Source organism: Meriones unguiculatus, chromosome 20, assembly GCF_030254825.1.
Source record: "Meriones unguiculatus strain TT.TT164.6M chromosome 20, Bangor_MerUng_6.1, whole genome shotgun sequence".
Taxonomy (NCBI): domain Eukaryota; kingdom Metazoa; phylum Chordata; class Mammalia; order Rodentia; family Muridae; genus Meriones; species Meriones unguiculatus.
Genome location: NC_083367.1, coordinates 32517971 through 32538884, shown reverse-complemented (window position 1 = coordinate 32538884; position 20914 = coordinate 32517971).

The following is a 20914-nucleotide window of genomic DNA, read 5'->3' as shown; positions in this document are numbered from 1 at the left end:
GATAGAGGAAGAATTGGAGGAGAGGAAAAGTGAGATTGATCAATTGATCAAAACACATTAAGTGCATGTATGAAATTCTCAAACAATAAAAAATTAATAAAATGGGATCTCCAGAGAGGATATGAGGAAGCAATAAGAATTACCTAGAGGGCTGGAGAGACAGCTGAGAGGTTAATAAGAGCACTGTCAGTTCTTTTTTTTTTTTTTTTTTCAATGCAGTTTATTCAGGAACCTTGAACAATCCTCGGACCCTGGGGAAAGCTAGCCCACAGCTTAAATAGCCTCTGGGTAGCCAACCCAGGCGTGCCACCTGGGCAATGCAGATAGGTCCACATACATGGAAGCAAGCCAGATCCTCAGCCTTAGCCAAATGTGGAATTGTTCGTGACAGAGAGCACTCACCATCGGGAAGGTGGAAGGCGGAAACCAGCTCCATCTTTAAGGCATAGCATTCCGCAGCTCTCTACAGTTCCCCCTTTTTGTTTTAGACGCATCAGGCAAGAGTAGAGGTCTGATCTCTGATATTAGAAATAAATTGGGACTTTGTACTGATGTTCATTTAGGTGAGTTCTTCAAAGGCTCTGAGATCAATTTCCAGCAACCACATGGTGGCTCACAACCATCTATAGTGAGATCTGGTGCCCTCTTCTGGTGGGCTGGCACACCTGCAGGCAGAATGCTATATAAATAATAAATAATAAATAAATAAATTATAAAAAAGAATCATCTATAAATCTATCACAGATGCATTCTAGAAACCTCCAAAGTGTCTGTGCTCTTAACTCAGAGGAGGCTGAGCAACTAAAACCTTGCTAGTTTGAGCTGTCACAGTGGCAAACAGTCGAGGTATTCCAAACCTCTGTAGTCCCAAGGACTTGCTTCTCTGCCAGCATAGCCCCACTTCCTAATGAGGTACTCATTAGCACCTGAACACCCCTTGTACATTCAACCCTGTGTGATGTCAGCGTGCCAGTCATCAAACATGAACCACTTCACCATCTGTTTTCAAGATACATTCCTGGGTTGTTGGACTTTGCAAGACAAACTTTCATAAATTATGTTGACCCCAAATTCATGCTCATTCAATTCTGAGTCATGAATCTGTTCCTGGCTTCTCCGTGGCCTCCCTTCCCTCTTCCTTTTTATCCCTTTGCTCTTGATCAACTGTAGCTTAAACAAAAGTGCAGTAACACATAATGTGATTTTAACCATCATCCTGCCACTTGTCAACAAAGCAGAAAATAATTTTCATTTCACTACGGTCTTGTTTTGTCTGAGACATGACACTTACAGTTAAATTAAAAGATGTTGGTGATGATAAAAGATATGTAAAATTAGCATTTATGACCCTTGCATACATGGCAACTACATGATGCTTAGTGTGCGAAGCAATCCAAACGCCTTCATTCAAAACAGTCTCTTGTTGGCCTTTGGATAATTATAAAAGAATCTTTGATATTGGAAGTCACCATTTGTTTCTATCCCCATCACACTTGAATCACCACATTAGAATACATCTTTTCTCCCTCCACAGTTTGATCAAAGGCATTATGTTGATTCTTGTGAGTTTTATGTTCCTAAGTAGAATGTGGAAACTTTGATTCATGCTGTAATTCACCATCCAAGATGTGATACTTTTTCTACTTGTGATAAGAATAAAAATCCAAGCACACCAGCTTACCTAGTAACTTCATTTATTTTCTTTTAATTCTAATCAATTCTACTATACAGCTCACAAACCTATTAAACGTTATATTTGCATAACAAATGCTATTCTTCCACCTGGAAGCAAAGCTTGTACTCTGGTGCTTTCTTCCTCTTGCTGTTGGGATATCCATCTTATATTGCCTCATTCTAATAACTGTAATTTCAATTATACAATCATTGTTATTGAACGTTCCTCTACTCCTTCATGCTGACAGTGGTGTGTCTGAAGAAGACAATCTATGCCCCTTGGTAAATATCTGCCATTTTACTAAGTTGCACAATGTGTATGTCTTTTTCACAGAATCTTGTCATTCATGTCAGAGAGAAGGATGCGTTTCCATCAACTACAGAGGCAGGATTTGCTTTTCTTGTGTTCACAACTGAAGGGTGGAAATCTGCTTCGATGTACTGCTTAAAGTTGTCTCTTGTGAGAGTACAGATGGGAAATACAGCTGCTTTCCTCCCAATCAACTTCCTCTTATTGAGTTTTTGTAATCTTTTCACTGGAGAGAATTTCTTATTTTCTAACAGTGACTTTTCCTCCATACAATCTGACTTACTTTTATACAGCGAGTATTTGATTCTAATTTAACACTCCAGTGATGCCCAAATTTCTATGACTTTCACTTGAAATTAATAAGTAACTGTTTTCCGTTACTACAGTGTACTTGCTCTGTGACTTTCTGAGTGCTTGGTTCAGTCACTTTGCAGCAATCAGAATTTGGAGCACAGCTTTTACTTTATAAAGTGGATAGATCCATATATTAGAGATTGAGATCAACCAAAATAATGGATGCCTAGTGTTCCTTCATGGGTTAGAAAAACTGATGGCTTTGAAATGGCAAATAATTACAAATAATTTTTAGTGAGACAAACAACACAATTTTATTGTGTATTTTCTTAATAGTAGTTCTCAACCATCCTAATGCTGTCACCTTTTAATAGAGTTGCTCATGTTGTGGTGTCCCCAACCATAAAATGGTCTTGTTGCTACCCCATAACTGTAAGTTTTATACTGTTCTGAATCATAATGTAAATATATGATATGAAAGATATCTTATACGTGACCCCCAGTAAGGATACAATCCACTGGCTGAGAATCTCTGGCTTCAGATGAATGACTCAGTAACAAATAAAAGTGTCTTAATGCATAATATAACTTTATGTACAAAATTAATGTACTTAGTTTGCTAATTTCAATTATATGTGCACAATATAAATTATATAATATATATACCATCTCAGTTGTTTGTCAATTAGGCTTCTGGACATAAACTAGAACTGGGGTTCCGTTTCCCTCAGGAGCAGCTAGAGCACTAAGGCTTTTGCACCAGGCTGGGGTATGGACAGTTTTCCACAGAGTGTTACAGTTAGGTAGCTCTATTAGAACAAGATATGCGATAGCCCATGGCAAAGGAAACTCCAGCATTCTAAAGCCTATGGTGATATCAAAGTGATAAACCTCTTGGTTAAGCTACTGTGCTAAGCACAGTAGGGATGCAGGTAAAAAAAAAAATCTATGCCTGATCAGCTTGCAGCCAAGACACAGGCCGGGCAAGCAAAGGGCAGGTCCCGTGAGATGCAGGCTGGAGGGCCTAATGCAAGACTAGTGGGTGCTTTGCTGTCAGTCAGCACAGATCTAGCTTCCATAAGTCAGGCTTCAGCAGCTGCCCTGATACTGACACACCTGGTGAGTGGCAGAAAGGCAGACAGCAGCATGGGACAGACTGACTGGCAGAGCAGAAGCTATAGTGGCTGCCTGGTTCAGCCAAATTCAGGGGTCCAGCAGCAATCCTTACGCTGAATAAATGAGTCTCAGGCAGTCTTGAAGTGAGAGAGTGCATACCTTTGTTCCTGTGAAATCAAGGGCATTATAAACTTTAGGCAGAGGGAGGGGTTTTGAGGGTCAATGTGCTTGATCAGCTGGGGTCAGGAGTGAAGTAAGGATAATAGATTTGCATGTAGTGGTACGGTGCCTCATTTCCCACATAGTAGCATGGTCCTATCACAAGAAGGAGAACACAGGACTATGGGTGGGAGAATCTCCAGGAACGATTGAAGGTCACTGCTTAAAACTAAGATCTCCTTAGCAGGGTGAAGCATTTCTAGGAATTCCCAGATGCTTGCTGGACCAGTTTTCTTATGAGGAAAGGATCCATCTGACCTGAGGGCTCTAATATGGGATTACCCACATCAGGAAAGGAGCTGAGAAGAAGGAGTCTATTTCAATAGACCAAGTTCAGTTGGCTATCAGGGTAGCTGAGTCATCAACCTTATCCAGCAGAATTCCACACAAAAATACACATGGTTCTTGGGTGTTGGGCATCCTGGGATAAAGCAGATTCTGTCCTCTTTCCAAACAGTCAGATTAGTTAAAGGGACTATAACAGATGAACTTGGAAATAAGTTGTCATCGGGTATTGCAAAATGTTACGGTGGTGACAAACAACTGTCAGGCATGTCGGTTTCATTTGTAATGATTTGCAATCTTGCTAAGATATCAAAGTGAAATGGTATGTGTGCCTGGATTCTGAGGGAGAGATTTCTGAGGAAGACAGGGAGTACAGAAGTTTTGTCTGGCAGAGAGCAATTTATAGCTTAGACATTTGTTCTGCTAGTAGCTAGTGGCTGGTGGCCCCTGGAGCTTTCACAGAGTAGGGAAGTGACATAATTTACACTCTAGAAAGAGCATTCAGGCAGCTATGTTAAAAATGAAGCTCACCCAAGGACTACTGAAATCCAAGGAGAGAGAGTGAAAGGTTGGACTAGAAGTTCATCAATAGCCATGATAAGATATTAAAAGTTTGTAATATATTCAGATGAAGGGTTTATAGGCCAGGAAGATTGTAGAACATAGAGGAGAAGCAGCTTTATACATCATGCTTTTGTTACATTTTCTTCCAGGACTAGCAATTTCTGCTTACAAAAAATAAAAAATCAAAACAAGCAAAACAAAAACAGTACTTATGCTCCCTACCTCTACCCTTGAAGTCTTGTCAAGTGGAACTCTGTGTTTCTTCCTTCTCAACTTTCTGTTTTCTGTCCTTGCTTTTTTTTACATCACAATAGAACAATAAAATGAATACTGAGAAGGAAACAAACAAGAAGCCATTTCTGTACTATCACTGTTTCTCAGTGTCCATTTTGCTTCTCCTCTTCCCCAGTGAATAAATAATGATGCTGGGTCATAGAATCATTGTATATTTATCATCCTCTGTCTGGACCAGTGCTTCTATCATCGAGAATCGAAGACAATAGATGCCATCTGCAAAAGACTGTTAATTGCTGGCTCAAGGCTACAAAAAGTACAAGAGAATATAATAAGAACAATTATTCGTAAGTACTTGTTTTATGTCGCACATGATTCTTCAAATAGGTAATATATGTTAAGAAATTTCAAACAAAGTATTCTTACGATGTGCTTTAGAAATAAAAGATTGAGGCACCAAGATGGCGAAATTTTCCCAAGGTGGGAGAATCAGTAGGTAGAAGATGTCAGTCAACGCTAGAGGGTGAACTCTTTACCACGGTCAATGAGAGAGTCCTCATCTCAGTACAATGATAGAAACAGTGGGAAGAGGACCGTTTCTACCACCCTCTCCCTATGGAGGGAGAGCCACAGAGCTCCTTAAACCGGGCAACAAGTACAGATGACCCAGATGCTTGCCAAAACTAACAAGAAACAGAAAGAGGCCACCACAAAGCTGGCATTCTTCATCTTTAAAAAGGAAAGTTCTTCTAGTTATCCAATGCCACTGTTCCTCTGCACATGTTCCACAAGTAAATGTGAGTTCTGGGTATGAGAGAAAGCAATACCTGCTGTTCATTTCACCTTATATCTTTGAAGCTCCATAAATCAAGCATCATTGTTTCTGCCTTAGGTGTATGAACTCCAAATTTTCTTAACTTACCAAGGACCACACAGACAATGAACTACAGAGCTAAAATGGTCACTTCTATATAGGCCTAAAGCCTCCTGAACTTTCCAAAAACAGTCTGTTGCCAGTCAGCTGGGAGGGCCAGTAGTGGTTTAGCACAGGTGGGGAAATCTAACTTGGCTGACCTGGTGCCTCAGCAATTCTAAGCCAACAAAATTTTGTTAACAACTATAAAATGAGGCCATTTCATTGTTTCCTGTTGCTTTTAAATTGTGTAATAAGAAATTTGGAAGTTCTTTCAAAACAGAATTATAGTAGGAAAAAAAGAACTAAAATACGAATCATTATTCTGAAAAGGGAAAAAGCCATGGAAGTAATATGTTTTCCACTCTTTCCTGTGGTTTGGGAATCAAGAGTTCTGTTTTATATTTTTGTTTTTTCTCTCTTATAATATGAAAATTACCTTCTAGATGACTGATTTATATATAATATGTTATATAATATATTCTATCTATCATATGCTCCTTGTGTTTTATTAAATAATGTTAAGTATATTTCTCTTGTGTGTACATTTGTGTGTGTGTATTTCCATTGCTAAGGTGCAATGATGCAATTTTCCTCTAACGGTGAACTTATAAAGCTAATTAATTTTTTCTTCCAGGAAATCATTTATGCATCTTATTGAGATATACTGTGTCCCATCAAATTCCAGAAAGATAGCCTCATCTTTAGATCTTTAGAATGCAATTTCAACTCTTTAGTATATTTTAAATTTTAGTTTAGCTGATATGGAAACATGAAAATTATAAATTGTGTAGATTAATGGGAAATTACATAGTGTATAAGTACATTTTGAATGTTTTAAAATCTGTTTAGATGTACTTATCTGATCACATATTTGTCTTTGTCTCCCTTTTGTGCAAATGAAGACAAAACTCAATCTCTCACACACTATAAATATGGTCTACCACTGAGTAAACATCTTCAGCCACTATCATTTCATTTTAAGTTTTGTAGTTTTTTTTTTTATCTTTTGAGATCATAATATAATTACATCATTTCCCCATTCTCTTTCCTCTCGAAAACCCTTCTATATGCCCCTTTCTACTAAAATTTACTAATTGTTATTACATAAATACGACCTTTTCAGTCTGTATAATGTTATTTTATGTATATGTTTGTAGGACTGACTATTTGGTACTGGATAAGCAGTTGGTATGCTCTTTTTATAGCATTCCTTAGTTATCTATTGTTCTTTGTCTTGTGATGTGGCCATGAGCTTTTCTTTATCCATATTAGCATATCCATTGGTGTAGTCCTAACTCAACTTCACATTTAGACAGCAATGTTGGTGAGAGTTCTTCATGGGTAAAGTTTTTCTGATATCCCAGGAGACACAATGACACAACAAAATGTCAGCTGTTCTGGTCCTTAAAATCTTTCTAACCCTTCTTTTGCAACGATCTCTGCGCCTTGAGTGCAGGACAGATGTCGTAAATGTGTCAATTGAGTACCTTCAGGTCCTTCTATCCTTCCTCCCTACAGTTTTCCCAGTGTTTTGCTGTAATCTCAGCGTCGTCTTTTTCAATCCCCTGCTTCAGAGGACAACTGTGATAGGCTACTGTCTTGTTCCCTTTCTTCAACCACCTCTGCTGTCTCTTTCTCCTTCTGAGTGAGATTTAAGCATCCTTCCTTGGGTCCTCTTTGTTTCTTATCTTCTTTGGGTCTGTGAATTGTATTATGTTTATCCTTTATTATATGGCTAAAATCTGCTAATAAGTAAGCACATACCATGTGTGTCTTTATCAGTCTGGGTTACCTCACTCAGGATGATCTTTTCTAGCTCCATCCATTTGCCTGCAAATTTCATGATTTCCTTGTTTTTAATTGCTGAGTAGTATTTCATTGTGGAAAATTTACTCTTATCTCAAGATTTCTCCACACTGATTCTCAAAATGGTTAGACAGGTTTGCAATCTCACCTGCAGTAAATGAGGGCTCCCTCTTCCCCACATCCCATTCAGCATTTCTTGTTAGTTATTTTTTGATATTTACCATTATGACTGGAGTAATATGAAATCGTAATATTGTTTTGATTTGCATTTCCCTAATTACTAAGAAAGAGAACTCTATTTTTTTATGTTCTTAGCCTTTTTTTTTTTTTTTTTTTTTTTTGCATTTAAGAACTCTTTGTTTGATTCCCAGACCTACTTCTGAGTGGGTTATTTAGTTTTTTCAACTCTGATTTTTGACTTCTTTAAATCTTTTGAATCTGTAAACAGAATACAGACATTCATTGAAAATATTGCCTGACATTATCTTATCATGTCTTTATGTTAAATGATATGGTAAACTTCCAAAACCTCTTCTTGCAACCTTTTGAAGTGTATATAATATTGTTAATTATATTGTGTTTAATTAATTTTGTCTATGGACAATTTCATATCTATATTTAATGCATTGTGACCTCTTTTATTCCTACCCCTTCTAATCTCTCTCCCACCCTGGCTACCCTCTCAGGTCTCTTTATTTCCCACACTCATGCTTTTTTTTGTTTAATTTGTTTTGTGTGTGACCAACTAAGTTTATTCAGTGCTATCTGTGACCAAGATTTTTAAATTATTCATTGGAACTTGTTTGGGCTCTCCAGTAGGTACATAACTGAAGACAATGACTTCCTTGTTCCACAATATAAATGTATAAATATAAATAACCAATAGCAATAAGGGGTAGGACCTCATCAATATCCCTCATACACAAATGACTGTCTTTGCACAAGGCCAGTTTTTTGTAGGCCCTGGGCAAATAACCACAGCTGTTATGACTTTATAATACTAGTGGCTTTGTTGTGCCTGGAGAATGGCAGTTTTCACTTTTACTTCTATTCTGGCTCTTATATTCTTCCTGTTCTCTCTTCTGCAATATATGCTAAGACTTAGAGGGGGTTGTAGGAATATGTTGCTTATGAATATGGTGTTCAACTACCACTTATTCTCACATCTTGAGTATAAACTGTATAATCACTACCCTTCACTGCAAAGAAAGGCTTCACTAATTAGAGCTGAGAGTAGCATTTCTCTATGGGTGTGAACAGACATTTAGAAAGTAGTTTGATTCTATGTCAGTTTAGTTGAACAACTGTGTGATTTAGAAACTAGAGCTTATGACCTCTGCAGAAATGAGTTTTTGACCAAATTTGTAGTGCATGGATTTCCATATGTGGAATGGATTTCAAATCCAATCATAGAAGGGTTGATTACATCTGCAATAGCCATGCCACTACTGCATAGCTGGACATACCTTTCCTGGCAGAGTGGTATAGCAATTTGTAGTGTTCACAAATGAGTAAGACTGTTGATACCCCTTTCTTCAACAAAGAGCTTGCATAGCACTTTCTAGTACTTTGAAAGCTAGTGAGCAAGGAGGAGGCTTTCAGTTCAATCCAGATTGATTTCTCTGCATTTCATAATCTTCAGCAATAAAATCTTATGATATAGTTCTGTTATATAACCAAAACAAAAATGGTTACAAAAAAAAAAAAAAAAGCACTGCATTTGGTGGTGGTGGTGGTGGTGTCTTTAGGGACTCTTTGATCAACTCTTTATAGAAGCAGCCTAAAGTAACACTGGGGATTTTGTTGTATAACCTACTACCTCTAGGGACCTCATTATCTAGCTATAGAACATGTCCCCCTCCAAACTTTATTTTATATATTTTAATTGGGTTACAAAATAGCAAATTTATATATGACGTTTTCATGTAACCTCCATTTTGGTTAGCCATGCTCTCATCTCCCCCAACAGTCCACCTCTTTTATCTCATGCAGCTTCCAGTATCATTTCTGTTTTATTAATCTAGTTTTGAAATATTATTACATTTATTTATGCATTTCTTTATTAGAGTTAGAGAGAGTATGTGTGTGCATTCCATGAAGCATATACACATTTCAGAGGAGACTTATGAAATCCAGTTTTGACTCTATCATGTGGGTCCTGAGATAGAACTCACGTCAGCAAGCTTGGCAACAAGTGTATTTACCCAATGAGCCATGTCTTTGGACTGCTCATCTGGCCCTCCCTATAATCTAGTTTTATTTCTTACATCTGAACATCCTGTTTAATAATATATATACATATATATATATGTAGATTACTTTCCCATCCCCCTTTCTGTTCCTGTCTGTTTTTATGCTAAGTCTGTGTTATTTTGGTTACTTCAGTTGTGTGGTATGTTGGAAAGTTAGCCCTGCTTTGTCTTTTGGCTGAACAAGACTTTGGCTTTACATACAATTTTTTTTTCCTAGTTCTTTGACTAATGTTTAATGAAAGTTTGAGAGGGATTGGCCTGAACCTATAAACTGGTTCAGGTAGTATCCACATTTTAATAATATTAAGTAATGTTGTCAATGAGTTTTCTGTTTTTGGGGATCTCTCTCAATTTCACTGATCAGTATTTCATAATTTTCTTGTGAAGATGTTGCAATGTGGAAATCACTTCTTCGGTTAAAATTATTCTAGCTCTCTGTTTTGTAGTTATTGTAAATGAGTTTTCTTCTTAATAATTTGAATAATTTGAATATGTGTACAAAATACTAAAATTTTATGTAGTTATTTCTTTACAGTATAAATTAAAATTTATTTTAACTTTAATTTCAATTTAATAATTTAATTTCAATTTAATAATTAAAATTTAATTCACTTAAATTTTAAAAATTTTGTTGTGGTCAGACATAAGTTTATGTCTTCTGCAGACAGTGTCAAAGGAGGTTTCTCCCAATTTATGCATGTATTATTTCTTTCTTTATCCTGATTGCTCTGGTTAAGAATTCCAAAACTATTTTCTATAAATTTAGTGAAGGTGGACAACATTTTTTGAAAATATACTCTTATAGAGGTATACACCATAACTCCAACTCAAAAGAATGAATGTTCCTATTAATCAGAAGGCAGAAAAATATTTTGCCAGAGGAATGTGAGCCAAAATAAAATAACAGAAGTCTGTCTCCCTCACAGAGAATCTGCCTGCCGTGATGCTGACCTTGACTGACCATGTGAGCCTTCAGATGATTTGATTTCGGTGGTCAGCTGGGTGAGCCCATTTGATCTAGACATCTACCCAATCAGCATTTTGAAAAGACAGCAAAGTAGCAGTTAGAAATAAGCGAACTGGCAAGAAGGACAGGAAATTTAAATATAGTTTGTATATAATTAGGTTTGAATGTTACATTTTTATATAAACTTCTCTTTCAAGTCAGGAATACTTTTGACATTTTTTTTTCCTATTTGGTCATAATGTAGAACAATTAAGTTTTCTCTTTCACTACCGTATGTTACCGGTGAGACGGAAAAAAAGGGCTAAACCTTCTAGGATATGACAGGAGAACATAGGCAGGTAACTCAACAATTTGGCTTCTTTGTCCAGAAACACAACCTGGAGTTTGTCTACCGACATGATGGCTTAGTGGAATTTTTAAGGCCCATGCTGGGCAATGATCTTATTCAGTTTTCAAGAAGCCTGATTAGACCGTGTGTTACAGTGGAGAACTATCTGGGTTGTTTGGTCCACAGGTCCTGGATGCTTAAATACTGATTCCTAACAATGTTCTGCTACATTCTCAGGGTCACAGAGTGGATTTAACATGCCTTTAAAAGATGTAGCCAAAAAACCAAGTTCTCATAATGTTTTTGTTTGTTTGTTTGTTTGTTTTCTGTTACCAGAGTCTCCTTTATTTCACTACTTCTCTGGCTTCTTCCACAGATGTGGAATTTTAGCTTTTTCTCAAAGAGCTATAAAAAGTCATACCATTCTCTTCTCCTTTGCTCTAACCACTCATTCATAACAAGCCATAAAAAGGCTAATTTTATGTATTGGAGAAAATGAATAATCTCCATCATGCTTTGTCATTTTACATATAAAGTACAAATTGTAGGAATGCTAGTCTTAATTTTGAACCCACAAGCATAGTGAGGTAACAAAACAAAAACCAGGTCTTCCAGAAAGATATTCTCTTATAATTATTAAAGTATAATTTGTATTCAGTAAAGTGCACATGTCTACTGAATAAAATCTAAAGAGGTTTGGCATATTTATCCACGCATAATTCATTCCCACTGTCAGTAAAGGGACCTCGTTCTTATTTCTCCCACACTCCCCTAAAATCATAAGAACTTATTTGGCTTCTGTCACTCTAGTTTGTGTTTTATAGAATGTTACATAAATACTACTGTGAAATATGTCCTCTGTACTTGTTTCACTTATTTTCCTTTTCCCCACTCAACAGAATAGACACCTTTCTATTATTCCATGTGCCTACAGTATTTTTATTTCAGAATAATTGTACCTTATTTTTTTTATGTATTTTCATTCTTATGGGTACTTGGGTCATCTTCACCTAAATCTGCAAAGAACATTTAGACATGAGCCCTACACTGGCATGTTTGCATAGTATCTTTACTTACTAACTTCTTAGGAAACTGAAACGATGATTTCCAGTTTGTGGTTATATTTCACTCTTTCCAGGAAGGCATGTTGCTTCAAGGCAGGTTCCAGTTGCTTCATGCATTTTCCGACACCTGATAAGGTCAGCAATTTTACTCTGGTCCATTCTAATATTAAGCAGTGTTTCATTGTGACTGAATTTGGAGTTCTGTGCTAAAGACTTTGAAGATAACTTATTATGTAATTTTGTATATTTTCCATTATAAATTATGTGTTCAGATATTTTACTCATTATTTGATTTCATTATTTTTCTCACTGTTGAATGTAATAGTTCTTTATATATTGTGTGCTCAGTAAACTTATGTATGTGTTACTATCTCCAAATGACATTATTTACAGATAAAATATTTTCAATTTTGATGAAATTCAATATGATTTTTTTCATGGCTCATTGATTATTTTGGCAACAAATTGTGACCCTTTCAAAACTCACAATGATTATACCATCTTGCATAAAAATTGCATCCTAAGAAGCATATAAAATTGAAGTTCTGTGTGTATGCACAAACACATACACATTTGGCATGACTAGTTCAAGAACATTTTTTTTCTTCTGGCTGAGCACGCTGCCCTAGAGACCCTTGTGCCCCCACCTTCCCAGCACATGGGTGACAGGGTGACAGGCACATGTTTCCAATCCCAGCTAGATCTTTTAAAATGGAGATTCCTTCTGGATATTCGACCCAGGTTCTCCAAAGTTCAAGGCAAGCACTTTACCAACTGAACTATCTCCGCAATCTTTTGCTTACTAAAAGCTAATACTAATTATTAAAACCGAGAATAGTAAATCCTTCGAGTTTATTCTGAAACACTCATACCCCTTTTTAAGTTCACAAACTTTAGATATTTGTGAGGTGTTCTCCGTAACTGAATGGCAGTCTTCATAACTGCATAATGTAACATTTTCAGGTGCATATGTTCAGGTGCATATGTAAGAAGAGCATTCTTTTCCCTGTTACGATCAGCTCTTGTTGAAAAAAGTGTTGAAAGAACACTTTTCTCCAGGATCTTTAAGCTGAAGATTTCTCCTAAATGGTGTTTATAATCCTTCCATGAAAACAAAAACTAACAAACAAATGCTTGATGTTGTTCTGGCTGAAGGCAGAAGGTGTAACACATGGACAGTGCACTTATTTAAGTTTGTCAGCTACATAGACTCGAGATGTTTGAGGTGAAGAAGGAATCTCAGCTGAGGAACTGTTTCCATCAGGTTGCCCTGTGAGCATGTCTGTGAGACATTTTCTTAGTTACTAATTGATACAAGATGACCTAGTGTGCTGTGAGCAGTTATTTTGAAGTAACTGGACTTGGCATATATAAAAATTTAGCTGAGGAGCCAAGGGGTTCATGAGAACAGCAGCATTCATCTGTGGTCTCTGATTCAGTTATCATTATTATTTTTAATTTATTTGTTTATTCACTTTACATCCTGATAGCAGCCCCCCTTTTCTCCTCTCTGTCTTTTCCCTTACACACCCCTCTCCCAATTCTCCCCTCTCCTTTTCCTCCAGAGAAGGAGGAGTTACTCTATGGGTACCAATCCTCTCTGGCACATTAAGTCACTGCAGAACTAGGCACATCCTCTCCCACTGAGGCCAGACAGGGCAGCCCATTAGGGGAACAGATTCCAAAGCGAGGCTTCAGAGTCAGAGAGGGAGCCCCCTGCTCCAGTTGTTGGGAGACCCACATGAAGACCAAGCTGTGCATCTGCTACATTTGTGCAGGTGGCCTAGGATCAGCTCATGCATGCTCTTGAATTGGTGGGTTAGTACCTGTGAGCCCCCATGGGTCCAGGTTAGTTGACTATGTAGGTATTCTTTTTTTTTAATTAAATTTTTATTTTTTTTACATAATTACAGTTTATTTGCTTTGTATCCCAGTTGTAGCCCCTGCCCTCATTCACCCCCCATCCCACCCTTCCTCCCTCATTTATTCATTTCTTTACCCCTCCTGCTTCATGATTCATTTTTTTCTGCTGATTCCTACTCTGGAATTCCTTGATGATTGACTCCAGCCTGTAAGGTGTAATAAACCCTTCCTTCCCCAAGTTGCTTTTGATAGTAATACATATCAGAGGAACAGAACATAAAACAGGACATACAAAAGCCTGTTAAAAGTTAGAACATGGAGGTTACCTGGTAACTGATCTACCAGAATTCCTTAAAAGACTTGGGGGAAAACAAAGCTATGACAAGAAATATAAAACTGGAATGAGCCTAGAGTGAAGATCGGGAGCTAACTGCACAGTCAGATTAGTAACAGGGCTAAGAAACAAAATGAACAAGGATGAAGAAACTTCTAAAGCAAATGTTAGGGGCAGGGATTATATGAACCATTTATTCGTTTATTTTAAGGTGATTTATGGAGCAACAATGTTTAGGGTAGCAAAATTTAGTTTAGAAGGGATTAATGTGTATGTGTGTGTGTGTGTTTCCATATCTTATGATGGTACCAAACAGCTTTCAATGGAAAACCATGCTGTGATCATTTCCATGGCTACTGGTAGGTGGTAGGGTACGCTCTCACAAAACCAGACAGTGACAACAGGACATAGCGCCCAAGTAGCCACAGAGTGAGGGGACAGAGGAAGGAATACTATGTTGCATAGCTATGGTATAAAACAGTTAAGGTTATCAAACTCATTTTAATTTTTTTATGTTTTCAAATTATGATGGTTTAATCAAAATATACCCATATCATAAGCTTTCAAACATCTGCAATTGAGTGTTCACCCAAGTGACAGGCTCACCATAAGTTATTTCCATGAAGCAATTAATTGAATCCTTAGAGCAACCCAATGAGATAAGCTTATCATCATCTCCATTCTGCAAATAAGAAAACCAAGTTAGAAAAATGTATCAAATATTTGACCAATACAGTTTTCAAGAGTAAAAGGAAACAGACTTTATTTACACTGAGTTTTTCTCAAGAACCATGCATGGAAAGGACCTAAAAACCCTGCAAAGGTGTAGCCCATAGACTCAGTCTCCAAGTGGGTTCCTCAGTAAGGGGAGCAGGGGCTGTCTCTGACATGAACTCAATGGCAGGCCCTCTGATCACCTCCCCTAGGAGGTTGCAGCCTTTCCAGGCCACAGAGGAGAACAATGCAGCCAGTCCTGATGAGACTGATAAGCTAGGGTCAGATAGAAGGGGAGGAGGACCTCCCCTATCAGTGGACTAGGGAAGAGGCATAGGGGAAGAAGAGGGAAGGAGGGTGGAATTGGGAGGAGATGAGAGAAGAGGCCACATCTGGGATACAAAGTAAATAAATTATAATCAATAATAATAATTAAAAATAAAATAAAAATATAACTTCGGCTTCTATCACTAACCAATATATTAACAATTTTATCATGTGATCTGTTTATTAAAAATGTCCTTAACTAAAGCAAAATAAACTGTTGTTTATTATAAATAGGCTAAATGGTCATCTTAAAATCATATTAACCTGTAGAATTCAAGTTAAGCTTGAGGCTGATTAAAAAAAAAAAAAAGCAGAGTGTAGTGAATCTTATAAGAGAAAGGGGAGATAGAAAGACATGGAGGGGACAGGAGCTCCACAAGGAAAGCAATAGAACAAAAAAATCTGGACACAGGGATCTTTTCTGAGACTCATACTCCAACCAAGGACCATGCATGGAGATAACCTAGAATTCCTGCTCAGATGTAACCCAGGGCAGCTCAGTGTCTAAGTGGGTATCCTAGTAAGGGGAACAGGGACTGTCTCTGACATGAACTCAGTGGCTGGCTCTTTGATCACCTTCCCCTGATGGGAGAGCAGCCTTACCAGGCCACAGAGGATGACAATGCAGCCAGTCCTGATTTGATCTGATAGGCTAGTTTCAGATGGAAGGGGAGGAGGTCCTCTCCTATCAGTGGACTGCGGGAGGGGCAAGGGAGGAAAAGAGGGAGGGGGGGTGGGATTGGGAGGGGATGTGTGAGGGGGCTACAGCTGGGATACGAGGTGAATAAATTGTAATTAATAAAAAAATATTTCACTGAGAAAAATAAAAGCTTTATGAAAACCTTGGTACTTCATGGCTTTCATTATTTTCTTTCCAGCATATCTCATGATTTTGCAGACACATTTAGATTTTTTTCATTTGTCAAGACTGAAGTTTGAGAATGCTAATGCCCATGTAGGAGCTTAACTGCACCAAGAGTTTCCTCATACAACAGCCACACACGCGTTAATCCCAAAGATGGGAAGAGAAAGACCACCAACCCAAAGCATCATGGCCAAATTCATTAAAGCAATCTTTTTTTAAAATTCATGTATATGGGCTCCCTCTGCCTGAGGTGGGATTAAAGAGGTCAACATTGAAGAGCATTGGACTTGAGGAAGACAAGGTTTTTATAACTCAGGGATTGGGGGTTCTGAAGTTTCTAAATCTCAGCTATGCCATACTCTCTCTGCGTCCTGTTTATCAACTGTAGGCTTCTTCTTACCGGGTATGCATAATATCACTACTATAACTCCACATATGCCTCCACGAAGTGAGAGCACATGCTGTACAGACAAGATCCTGAGTTGCCTTTCCTATCTCATCCTTACTTCCTCTAGCCTACCACTGAATGAAATGCTAAGTGTGGATGAATTTAGCCTGTCTTTGAAATCCACATAGAGACATTGTTAAAATCATTGAAAGTTATTATCATCAGGAGAGTAATTATTCCAGAATCTGATTAATTATGTAATCATAGGTCTAGAAAGTAACCTGCATTGTGTCATTTAATAATTATGACCTTTCTGCAGTTCTGTTGTTTTATTTTATGGGGGGGAGGGGCAGGGCCTCATTTTGTAGCTCTGGCAGTTCTGAGTCTTGCCATGTAGACCAGGCTGACCTTTGTCTCCTGAGTGGTGAGACTGAAGGCATGTACCACTGTGTCCAGCCTGCTGGGATGATGATGATACTGATTATGATGATGATGATGATGATGATGATGATGATGATGATGATAATGATCTTAAATCTCTGATTTGTAGATACAACGTTTTGGAGAAATCAAAGGACTTACTCAAGGTAATGCAGTAGGTGACAGGGCATGTTTAAAGTTTAGAGATGTGACTGCAATGCACAGCTTGTTACCCTTCACATCCCATTGTCCATCTCTTTCTAATGTTGCTCAGGCCACTGCCAGCTAGCTACATTAAGTATGGGTATAAATAGCAAATTAACTCAGGAAAGGGAAAACCTCAAAAAACTTACTCTTTATGTCTGAAGTGCTCAGACAAATCGTAGAGTTAATTACATATTCTAAAATTATGCAAATCATTATCTTAGTTGTGAATTAATCAATGTTAATCACTCGAAAAAATAGCTTTTCAGTCCTTTTTTTTATTTTAGAGACATGTCAGAGTAGTTGAAATTCTTCTAGTAAGTTTCCTTTTTAAGAATTCTGCTTTTTTTTCTCCTTACAGATGAAGACTACTTGAGTTATTTTTGTGTTGAGCAACAGTCACAGTGGGTGATGAAATTAGAGGCAGGTGTAGAACCCCCAAGGTACAAGGCTCTAGTTTCTGAGCCCTGGTGTCAGTAGGAGGATTATGACACTCACCTGCCTTCCCCTTATATAAAGGAAGGAGATACAGATCAGCTACGGTTTAGAAAGAAGACTTGGTAAGTGATAGAGTCAATATTGGATGAGGAGGATATGGTTCATTTACATAAATTAATAGAAAAGCCACATGTTCCCAGCTTTGCATTTTGAAGTTGCAGTTCCAAGACCCAAAGGCTCTTATTCAGGAGAAAGGAAGCTGAAGAGCAAAAGGAACAGGAATTCTGCTGTGAGGCCTTGTCGCCTGAGAATTTTAGATATGCTACCACAGGAATCCTCATCAATTAGACTGCCTAAACATAATCTCAACAATAGGCATGCTTATATAAGAGGTGAAAGCTCATGAGGCCTCAAAACAACACAAAGAATTAAAGGCAATTAAGGAATGCTGAAAGCAAGAGAAATAGTGCTCTGAAAAAAAAGATGCACAAATAAGTACAGATGCACTGAATACATGTAGGTCATATATATATATATATATATATATATATATATATATATGAATATATATATGTCTTTATATATACCTAAATTTACATATATAGCACATATAATAAATTTACATATATAACATGTATAAATATAATAAATTTATATACAATATAACATACATAATTATATATAACTAATAATACTATATATGTTATAAAATTATGTGTATTATACATTATACATGTTATATATGTTATGTTTTGTGATAACATATATATGCATATATGCATATTATATATCAAACACATACATAAACATATACACCATTATATAGAATATATATGTTATATATGTTTTATATATGTTATATATTCATATATGTGTTATGTATGTTATATATAACATATAAAACATAAACATATATGTTATGTGATTAGATATACATAGATGAATTTAGGGGTATACAAAGAAGTGTGTGTGTATATATATATATATATATAAGAAAAAATATATATTTAAAGAAAAAAGGGGTCAATGTTTTTAGCGAAATCTCAGTTGTTGATTTTATCAATAATGACTTGGAGGAAGATGCTAGGCTGAAAGCCTGCTAACTCAGAAAGGCAGAGACAGCACTCCCTGACCTTTCTCCTCAGCCAAAATCCCAAAAAAGGAAGTTCTTCCTCCACACAGACTGACTAGAACTCTCAAATTGAATATCCCTCCCTTCTACTTCCTGTGCATCACTCTATCCATCCTCCTGACTTCCTCTTACTTTCTATGCCTCTTTCCTAGGTTCAATCCCCATCAACTTGTTGTTTGCTCTGACTTTTGACCTATGGTCGATTTTATTTAATTCTGTTTACAATATTTAAACAGAAAGCTCTTGGATTAAAGGTGTGTTAGGGCTGAGCCACACCACAACTAGAAACAGGCTTTCCCAGTAAACAACACAATCTCAGGGTTCACAGTGTGAAGAAATATCCTGCAACACATAAATTTGAAAGAGAGCAAGAGGAGGAGAACATGGGAAGATTTGAGTGGAGGAAGGAGTAGGGAGGAAGAGATGTAATTACAGCATCATCTAAAATAAAATAAAAATACATAAAACAAACAAAAGACATGAACAACACACAAACACTTGCAGAATCCAACAAGTCCTCACTGAGGTCTGATATCATGAGTTTCATCTTGAAATGTAGGAAATAAAAATTCTTCATTTTGTGAGCATACTGAATAATTATTCAAATAAAAATGGAGGCAGGTTCTGCTTTTCTCCAAATCTGGTTAGAATAATTGATTTTGTAATATGAAATGAAATTTTATCTCAGGTGATTGAAAAGAATTTTCTGAAATACGGAGAGAAGCAGGAACGTTGACGGGATGTCACTTACTCTCTACGTTGCAGTTGTTCTTTACTTACACCGATTTGCTCCTTATTCATAACAGTGTATTTTAAAAATAAACAGGCTAGGAGAATTGGATAGGCTCTGATTAATTGAAACAGAGAAGTGGCAGTTTCCATATCTGAACCTGCCTAAATGTTGGATGCTATTTTTCTTTAACCATCAAGGAAAAACAAAACAAACAAACAAACAAACAAACAAACAAAAACCCAGAAAATAGAAAGCAACTGAAAAGGCGCAACTGTCCACAAAGATCGTTTTAATGTTACCATTTCGGTGATGTGCATTGCATTCAGGGCTGCTGAATGGCAGGTAAGTGCTCAGCAGTGAGGACACCCTCCGGCCCTGGGGCAGGTACTCCTTGGACATCTCTGCCCAGCATAGGTTGAAATTTGTGTTTTAGCATTGGCTTTTTCACTGAAGACTTTGCTTCAATTTCTAGACCCTCATGAGACACCAAAAAACACTCTCTCTCAACCTGTACACAAAATTATGCCTTATCATTTGATTTTATTAAAAATGTAATCATACCAAAGAGGGTTACCATGTGAAATGGACACTGGTCTTAACCCCACTTATTTTTTCTTGGAGTTGACTCTAAGAGGAAGACTCTTCATCTGCACAGTGTTATGTTTTAAAATGGAAATTCCTAGATTCTGAAGGTAAACCAGAATGGTTGCTACCTATAGAACTTTCATTTCTTGACCCTGATTCTTGAAAAAACGACAACGGTTTTTTGTTTGATTGGTTTTGTTGTTTGATTGGTTTGTGGGTTTTTTTTATTTTAAAAATTATTTTTATTTTTAAATTAATTCTAATTTGTTTACTTTGTATCCCAGCTGTAGTTCCCTCCCTCATTCCCTCCCAACCTCACCTTCCCTCCCTCATCTCCTCCCTGACTGTTTTTTTAAACTGTCTTCAATATAAAGTTAAATGTATACTCCCAGAGAACTTCTATACTATGCTGTCCCCCTAACCATTATTTATATTTCTGTCACACACACAAAATATATGTGTTAATTTTTCTTTCCATTAATCTTTGTCAGGTGACTGAGTGCCAACCAACAGAATGTGACTGATAACCCCACCAGAGTCTCATAAAACACTGCCATGTTCTTTCACTGTCTGGTTCAACACAGGTGAGCATAACAACCTTTAGGTACACTTGCAGAAGTGTAGAGCCTCAAGACAGAACAAGCACGCTTCTGAAGAGTTGCTTGTTGGAGAGCTGTTTCAAATAACAAGAGCATACTGAGTTTTCTGGGAATGAAATGTAATATATAATAGCAAACAAGTCACTGTATCTTCTGCTTTTTTTATATAGCAGCTAGTGTTTTCTAAAACAATCCACACAAGGCTTGAAGGACAATTCTGGACCAACGTTCTGGAACTCAAGTCTTCGTTATTTGTTCTAGCTCTATGTTCTCTACAAGTATC